Source organism: Echinops telfairi, unplaced genomic scaffold (assembly GCF_000313985.2).
Source record: "Echinops telfairi isolate 266 unplaced genomic scaffold, ASM31398v2 ScPeMD7_7468;HRSCAF=8506_0, whole genome shotgun sequence".
In the NCBI taxonomy this organism is placed as follows: Eukaryota; Metazoa; Chordata; class Mammalia; order Afrosoricida; family Tenrecidae; genus Echinops; species Echinops telfairi.
This window is the reverse complement of record NW_022111369.1, coordinates 99,297,926-99,306,210: the sequence shown is the minus strand read 5'-3', so window position 1 is coordinate 99,306,210 and position 8,285 is coordinate 99,297,926.

Below are 8,285 nucleotides of genomic sequence, written 5' to 3'. Positions count from 1 at the left end.
ATGAAATGAGGGGGTAAGAGAGAGAAAAGAAAAAAAAGGTAAATTGCCCAATAATATGTACACCATTGATGTCAAAATCACTCAGCTTGTTATGCTGAAACCTATGAAGAATTCAAAAAAATCATTTAGTGCCCCCAAGGATTTCTGAGATGCCTGATTAAACAAGGGCTCCTTTCCCTTCCTTCGAGAAATCACCACTAGTTGGTCCCCCACACATCTTCTCACACTTTAAACCATCCCTGTCACACTTCATCAACATGTGCACAGGGAAGGACAGAGAAGTGGCCGGCCACTCCATACAAGGACGAAGCATGCCGCGTGCGCCTCTGAGGACAATTCGCCTCACCTGGTGTGTGCACGCCTAACGTGGCATGAGACCACTTAACTTAAAACTGGAGACTGAGTAGAATGCGCGTACTGCATAGGCTCGATAAAATATTGCCCCGTCGTGCCATATGGGATCTCCTGGCTATCTTTTCAATCATGAAGAACAGTATTTGTAGCTCAAACAACACCCCCCACAAGCCCATGGCCATCAGGTCATTTCTGATGCATAACAACCCTGTAGGTCAAAGTGGAACTGCTCCTGTGGGTTTCCAAGACAATCTTTACAAGAGTAGAAAGCCTCCTCTTTCTCCCTCGGAGCAGCTGGTGGTTTCAAACTGTCGACCTTGCAGTTAGCAGCCCAACACACAGCCCACGAGGCCAGCAGGGCTCTCAGCAGCATGCAAGTCTAAGCGTCATGAAGTATGGGCGTGTGTTCTCACGCTCACATATTGACGCAACGCGCTGCACGGCAGAAAACAGACCACCTGCGCATTAAGGCAAGATTCCGTCTTAAAAATGAACTCAGAACATTTGGTGAAAAGTCCACGCCAGGTTAAGTGGTGGGAAGGTGAGCACAAACTTGCTTCCTCTCTGGGCTTTGTGATTTTATGCAGCTTGGGCGGTGTGAATACTAATGGTGTGTTTTCCATAAAGAAGGTGACAATGCTGGATGCCTTGATGGGCGACTGGGGGAGGAAGGGGCGTGGGCTCCGGCTCATGACACGAGGGAAGCGAGGCACACAGCCTGTGCCAACATGAGACTAGTTGAACCCAGCTTCGCCACCACATACCATGGTTGCTAGGCAGCGCCTCCCTGGGGTCTGGGGAGAAAAATTCCCCATTGCACCCAGGATGGCACAACTTCAGGGCGTGCTTCACGGTTGGTGAATGGCGCCCCCGAACAGTGCAGTACAGCCACTCTGCTAAACTGGCATCCTGGCACCCAGGAACGAATTCCAATAAGCCTCAACTCACAGAAGTCCTCAAGGGTTAAAGTCAAACCAGAATGCTGCTGAAAAAGAACGTGGTGATCTTAGCAATTCTGCAAGGTCAATGGGTCAAAACGGAGACTGTCCTGAGCCCCAGGGACACCTCACCTAACCCACAGGGATAGTGACAACTGCTACTCAGGAGTCACAACTCCATGTTGTCTGACAAGCAATGTTTTCAACCATCTAAAGTTCCCAAACTTACATGGCCTACCACCTACCTCCTTTTCAGAAGAAGAAAAAAAAATCACTCAGTGCCCTTCCCCGTCCCGGCAATTAAATAGTTTTGTACTATAGCCCATCATCCAAGATAAAGTGTGGGCATCTGCTTCTACAGCCACCCTGCGGACAGTATTACTCCTTCTGGGAAACACTGTTTTAAACCATTCAATCCCCCAGCTACAGTGAGGGTGGCCCTACAAGAGAACATCAGTCCTGGTTGTTGGCTAGAACTAATAAAATGAAAGAGACAGGTTCTCAACAAAACAGAGAGCCTGAGGGCAAACCCCAAGCAGAAAACAAGGCTGACAGTAAAAGGTGAGTGCTGGGTCATCAGCTGCCCCTGGATCCAGCAATTCCTGAAAGCAGATCTAACTCTCTGAGCATCCATCTCTATTACCAAAGACATGACATGCCTCTTTTCTTTTTCTTTGCTTAACCATTAATAATTTGCCTTTCCAGTGCTTAACCGAAAGATAAACTCACCATCATCAAGTCGATGCAGACTCACAGTGACCCTGTAAGACAGGGTTTCCAGACTCTAACTCGTAACAGGAGTAAAAAGGCCCATCTTTCGCCCTCAAAGCCATTGGTAGTGTCGAACTACTGTCCCTGCAGATCAGAGCCCAGCGTGTAACCACTATGCCCGCCACAGGGATCCTTCTTTCCAGCATTAAGAATTGAAAAAAATATGGCCAGTTAAAATTTGTATATTTTGCAACATAGAAAAATTTTCACAATGTAAGGCTAAGTAAGAAGTAGAGAGAATCCTAACTCTTGTCAAAATATAAATATACATATATTTAGACAAAGAGTAGCTTCTTAAGGCAATGTATGCAAATCTTAATAGAGAATAACTCAGAGTCCCCAGAGTTCAGGTATTAATTTATTATTGTGCCCATACTCTCATTCAAAAGAGATTTGTATTAAAATGAACATAAAAGGTCATTTCCCAGTCAATTTTCTTTTGCTAGTAGCAGAATTTTTTTTTAAAGAAAATCCCTGCTTAATACAGATTAACATTTTGAGAGTCTGTGTGTAAGAGCCGAACGACTCCAATAAAACAAACAAACAAAGTGACTGCCACTGAGTTGATTTCAAAACCCTGTCTAACAGTGAGCCTCCCGATCAAGACAGAGAACAGCCCGGTAAGGCTTCCAAGAAGCCCCTGGTGGCGTCTAACTACTGAGCTTGAGTTAGCAGCCCATCTCATAACCCAGTAAGCTCCCCAGGCTCCCTGTGAGATGACTAGGAACTTCTCAATCAAGGAGGACTGTGTTTGAATGCTAGCTCCATCACTTACAAGCTGGGCACAATCGTCCAGTCACAGAATGGGAAGAATAGCATTATTTATCTTCTAAGCACAAATGGCAAGCAAACGCCTGGCCTGGCACACGCAATGAGTACTCAAAAGAGCTTCAGATCCTGCTTCTTGGATTCTAGGACTCACAGCCCCCTCATCTCCATGCTGCGAAGGTCAAGCCGTATCTCATGACCAAGGCATATCACTGGGTAGTGCTTGTTAGGTGGTAGGTGGAGTCCGTTCCGACTCATGGCGACCCTGTGTACAACAGAACAAACACTGCTGGTCCTGCGCCGTCCCTACAACCGTTCTGCTGAGTCCATCATTGCAGCCACTGTACCATCTGGAAGCCCTCCAACCCAGCTCCTGAAGCAAGGGTATGGCTTCCATCCCTCAGAAGATTCAAAAACACACAGCACACCTTCCAACCTAAATATACAATACCATTCATGCTAATCAAAACTATGACGACACCCCCACCCACCACCACCTGCCGCAAACCCACTGCCACTAAGACACCTCCAACTCCCAATGACCCTACGGTTCAGAGCGGAATCAATCCATATGCAAGGGGAGCCTCACTTGTGGCACCAAAGGTCCCCAAAACAGACTTTCTCAAGCAGCTGGCAATGCGCATGTAGACCCCAACCCTGGCTGCCCAGAGTAATCATGGTCCTAAGCTAACCATCCCCAAATGTGACGAAAAGTACACCCAACTATGTCTACTTTGGCATGGTACATAACAAACAAAAATGAGAAATTACCAAAAAGGTGCATTTTTATAAAAGAAACAGTGAAAGGACGTTGGATACAAATAAGAGAATCACACGCATCTACGAAACAAGGTTTCTTTGAAAGCAAAGCTGATAGGGGGGATTGCTTACAATAGAGTTAGGAAGTGTGTTAGGCCGGATTAACTAGAGAAATTCAGAGAGACACTCATATGTGTTTAAGAGAGAACTTTACATCAAAGAGCAATTGTACATTAAGAAAACATCTCAGCCAAGTCCAGATCCAGTACTTAAGTCCGATATTGCCCCATATGTCGATACTAGTCCATAATTTCCTCTTTAGACTCACGCAGTCATGTAATGATGCTGAATACAGGATGATCACAGACCAGTAGGTGGAAAGTCTTGCAGAACCAGTGGTGATGGAAGCATCTCAAATGCTGGGGTGGGTCTCCACGTGACTCCTCCAGTTTCAAGGTTTTGGCTGCATCAACATAGCTCCATCAGGCTTGACATCAGAAATGTCTCACAAGGAGAGTATGCGTCCCACCTCCAGCAAACTATTTATCTCCGTAGTGCCTCTAAATGAGGTCATCAAGCTGTTACCTGATTGACAGGCTAAACTCTAAACTCCACTCCTTCACAAGTTGACGAATGATTATGTAACTGCCACAGGAAGCAACCAAATTAAAGACCTTGACGGAAGCCAACCTATGCTAAGGAAACCCAGAGACGAATCGAGGCATTTAAATGATGGTGCTGGGGAGGGGCAGGAAAAGAACCCACAGCTGCCGACAGATCAAAGGAGTCTGTTCTGGAAGAAGTACGGCCAGAATGCTGTTACATCCTACGTCCAGAATACAAATGGGTGCATACAGGCTCATTAAAGCCAGGAGGGTGGGACTGCAGTATCACATACCTTAGACATGTTATCCGGAGAGACTACTCTCTGGGAAAGGACATCCTTCTTATTAAAGAGGAGGATCTGAGAAAATGAAGAAGATCCTCAAGGAAACTGATTGACACAGTGGCTACAACAGGAGGCTCAACCCACAAGTTGTGAGGATGGTTGAGGACCAGACTGCATTCAGTCCTACTGTTCATAGGATCACTGAATTGGAAATGGCTCCAGGACACCAGCAAGGACGACATCATGCTGAACCGGTTTCAGGGGAGCTTCCGGACTGAGAGAGACTAGAGTAAAAGGTCAAAGGAATCTACCGCAAAAGAAAAAAAAACAAAACAGCCAAGACAAACCCATCCAAATCACAACAGCTCCATCAGCAACCAATCATGAGTCTGAAGGGGGACCAGGCAGCATCTGGTTCTGTTGTGCCGAGGGTCCCTGTGAACCGACTACCCTGGTTAGACTGGAGGGCAGCTAAGCAAATAAAGGGCTGCAGATTCACGGGGGTTCAAGCGCACCACGTGTAAGCAGGAAGAATGAGCCGGACACGCTCACCAAGGCCCTTTCTGGCTTCTTTTCCTTTTCTGCAATGATTGGTGTTTTAAGGAGCGGAGCCGATGAACTTGATGGCAGCTGAGGGCTCGTGAGCCATAAATCACAGGGAAGGAAACAGAGGAAAAAACTCACACCAGCCTCAAGCCTAAGTGACATCAGGGGCCACCTCTGCAAGAAGGGTGAAAGCCTAATGGGGGTCCGTGCCGGAACCACGCTCGCTGAGATTCAGTGTCGCTTCCTCAAAAGGATGTCATCCGCTCGGCCGTAAAGGCTTTAGTACAATAAATGATGGATTTTATTGAAGAGAGTTAAAAAAAAAAAAAAAAGAGGGAAGGCATTTCATCACACTTAAAAAGTTATAACTGTAACCTTAAAAATATAGTTTACAACCCCGTGTTAATATATTCCATCTACACATTACTTGATGTGTTTTAAGGGTTTTGCGCAAGAAAAACAGGACCAGGGTGAATAAATCTCCTCGGCGGACAGCTTTTATACTCGATTTTGAAACGGGGAACTAGGGAACTAGCAAATGCATAATTTCCTGTGTCATTATAAACCCAAGGCCCATTCATAATCAATATTTCTGCTGACACCTCTGAAATTTCAAACTTTCCAAGGGGGTTACTAAATGAAAAATATAAAACTTGACCGAAGTTATAAAGCTTATATACACCCATTTCTATTCTATACGAATGCTGTTAACGCCGAATGATCTATAGACAATGCTCAGGAAGGCAGTTCTGGGTGCCTGCGTCTTGAATTTAAACACTGCAGGATGAGCTTGGCATTCTTCACTCCCGTTTAACACAGCAGCTAAGTTAGTTCAGTACATCATTTATGCTGAAACATAAAGGAAAAAAAAAAAGATTTAATGCAGACATGTCACACAAAAAAAACCCCCAAAACCCCACCACATCAAAAGTTCACAGAGTAGGAGGAATAAAAATTAAGCATTAGGAAGTTCTTAGTTGCTCCATATTGCCAGTCCTCGAACGGAATGCCTCACCGGAAGCCAGCAACAGCAGGCCACCCAACGATTCTTAGAAGCGGAATTTGAAAATGAAATGCCACAGCAGTAAATATTCAGGATGAGGGTTCTGTATCTATTTCTCTAAATCAATTCTTGGACGGAAGAATCGGATAAGCCACTGAGGAAGGAGTTTGGCTATTAGATTCTTGTAGCAGGTTGTGAATGCACCCTTACTGGAAAACAGGGCCTTTCCCGTTTTAGTCTTAAACCAAAACAAAATCAAGATAACGATGTTTTCTTATCTTGATGGTTCCCAGGTGTGAGATGAGAAGGATGCAAAGGGGAGCAACAGGCTAGAACGGGGGGAAGCCAATCCTGTCCCTCCCAACAATTTGAAAATGATCCGGGAGCCAGCAATATATCTTTACGAGGAAATGAAATCACCATCATCTGAATCGAGTTTCTTTCCATTTTCCCCTTTACTTCAGAGCCACATGTTTGACCCTAAAGAGCCGTAAGGCTCAGGCACCCGTGGGCTGGAGGATCGACAGGTGTTAGCTCGGGTGAAGACAATATTCAAATAAGAGCAAGAGCAACAACCCAAACGGGGGGAAGTCCACAGGGCAAGCTCCTGGGAGGTATGAGGAGTTGTTCAAATTGTTTAATACAAAAATGATGAGCTACACTGTATAAAGTGTCACCTAATTCACAGTTTTTTAAAAGCTGTTTAAAACTTCTAGCTACAGTATTTAGGGAACTCTGGTGGTGTCGTGGTGGGTGACACGCTGGGCTGCTATCTGCATGGCTGGCAGTTTGAAACCGCGAGCAGCTCCTTGACAGAAAGACTGTTTTCTACTCCCGTAAACAGTTACCCTCGGAAACCCTCAGGGGGGCGCTATGAGCCAGCACTCACTGGATGGCAGTGAGCTTGGAGTTTTATGTACAGTATCGTAAAAGAAAGAACGAAAGGGGGTCTTTGCAGCTGTTTGGGGATGAGGTCATCCTGAACTTCTTGCTCACTGCCCTCACAAGTCCAACGCATGGCAACTCGCTGGACCAACGAACAAAACGTGGCCCGATCTACACCATCGTCATCACCATGGGAACATCTGACTCCACGGCTGACCATGGACTCTGCTCTAGCAAGCAAACACCATTGAGTCCATTCTGGGTGGTAACAATCCTATAAGACAGGGGGTTTCCGAGACTGTAACTCTTCACTGGGGTAGAAAGCCTGGCTTTTCTCCCAAGGGGCGGCTAGTGGCCTTCAAACTGCCGACCCTGTGGTTGGTAGCCCAATGTGTAATCATTATGCCACCTGGGCTCCCCAGCTTGAAGTACTGGACTGAGCAGTATTCCCTTGTAATCAACACGGTTTTTGTTGGCTCATCTTCAGTAGCTCAGCAAGCCTTTCTTCCTGATCTGGAAGCGTCACGAAAACTGTTCACCATGGCATTTGAGACACCAGGAGCAAGGCTTCCAGCCCCAATGTGCCACACAAGCCACCACAGGGCCACGAAGGCATAGAACTCGCTGCTATCAAGTTCATTCCCATTCAGAGCCCCTCTACAGGGCAGAGTGAAACTGCTGCTTTGAGTTTCTGAGGCTGTAAGTCTGTGTAGGACCAAACAGCCTCAGCATCTTTCTCCTGTGCACGGGCTGGCGGGTCTGAGCGGCAGACCTGTTTACAGCCCAACCAGTTACCTGCTAACAGACAAGATGGATTGGCACAGTGGCCGCAATGATGGGTTCCGACCTAGTAACACCTGGGTTGGCGGCACAGGGTCGGAGGGTGTATTGTTCTGTTGTACATAGGGTCACTGTGAGTTGGAACCAACTGGGCGACCACTAAGAAGAACAGCAATGCCACAGGGTGGGCCCTAAATCCACTAAGAAGCGGCATGAACAAAAAAGGATGGGAGAGGGCCACAGAAAGACAGAAGAGGCTGCAGCTCTGGAGCCCCGTCAAGGCCACCCAGAACTACCAGAAGCTGCACCAGACACAGGCGAGCAAGGGATCTCTCCCTTCAGGGGGCGCCTGGCCTACCTGACGCTGTAATTCATCGTTCCGGCCATCACAACTGTGAGAGAAGAGATTTCTGTTGTTTAACATTCAGCAAGGGCAATGTACCCGAGAGAAATTACTGAAAAATCAAATGAAGGCTGAGCATGATGGTAGGACAAGAGGAAAGTAAAAGGAAACAGAGAAAAGAACTAGGTGACAAAGGGTATTTATAGAGGTCTAAATACAGGCATGTACATATGTAAAATTATTTATATA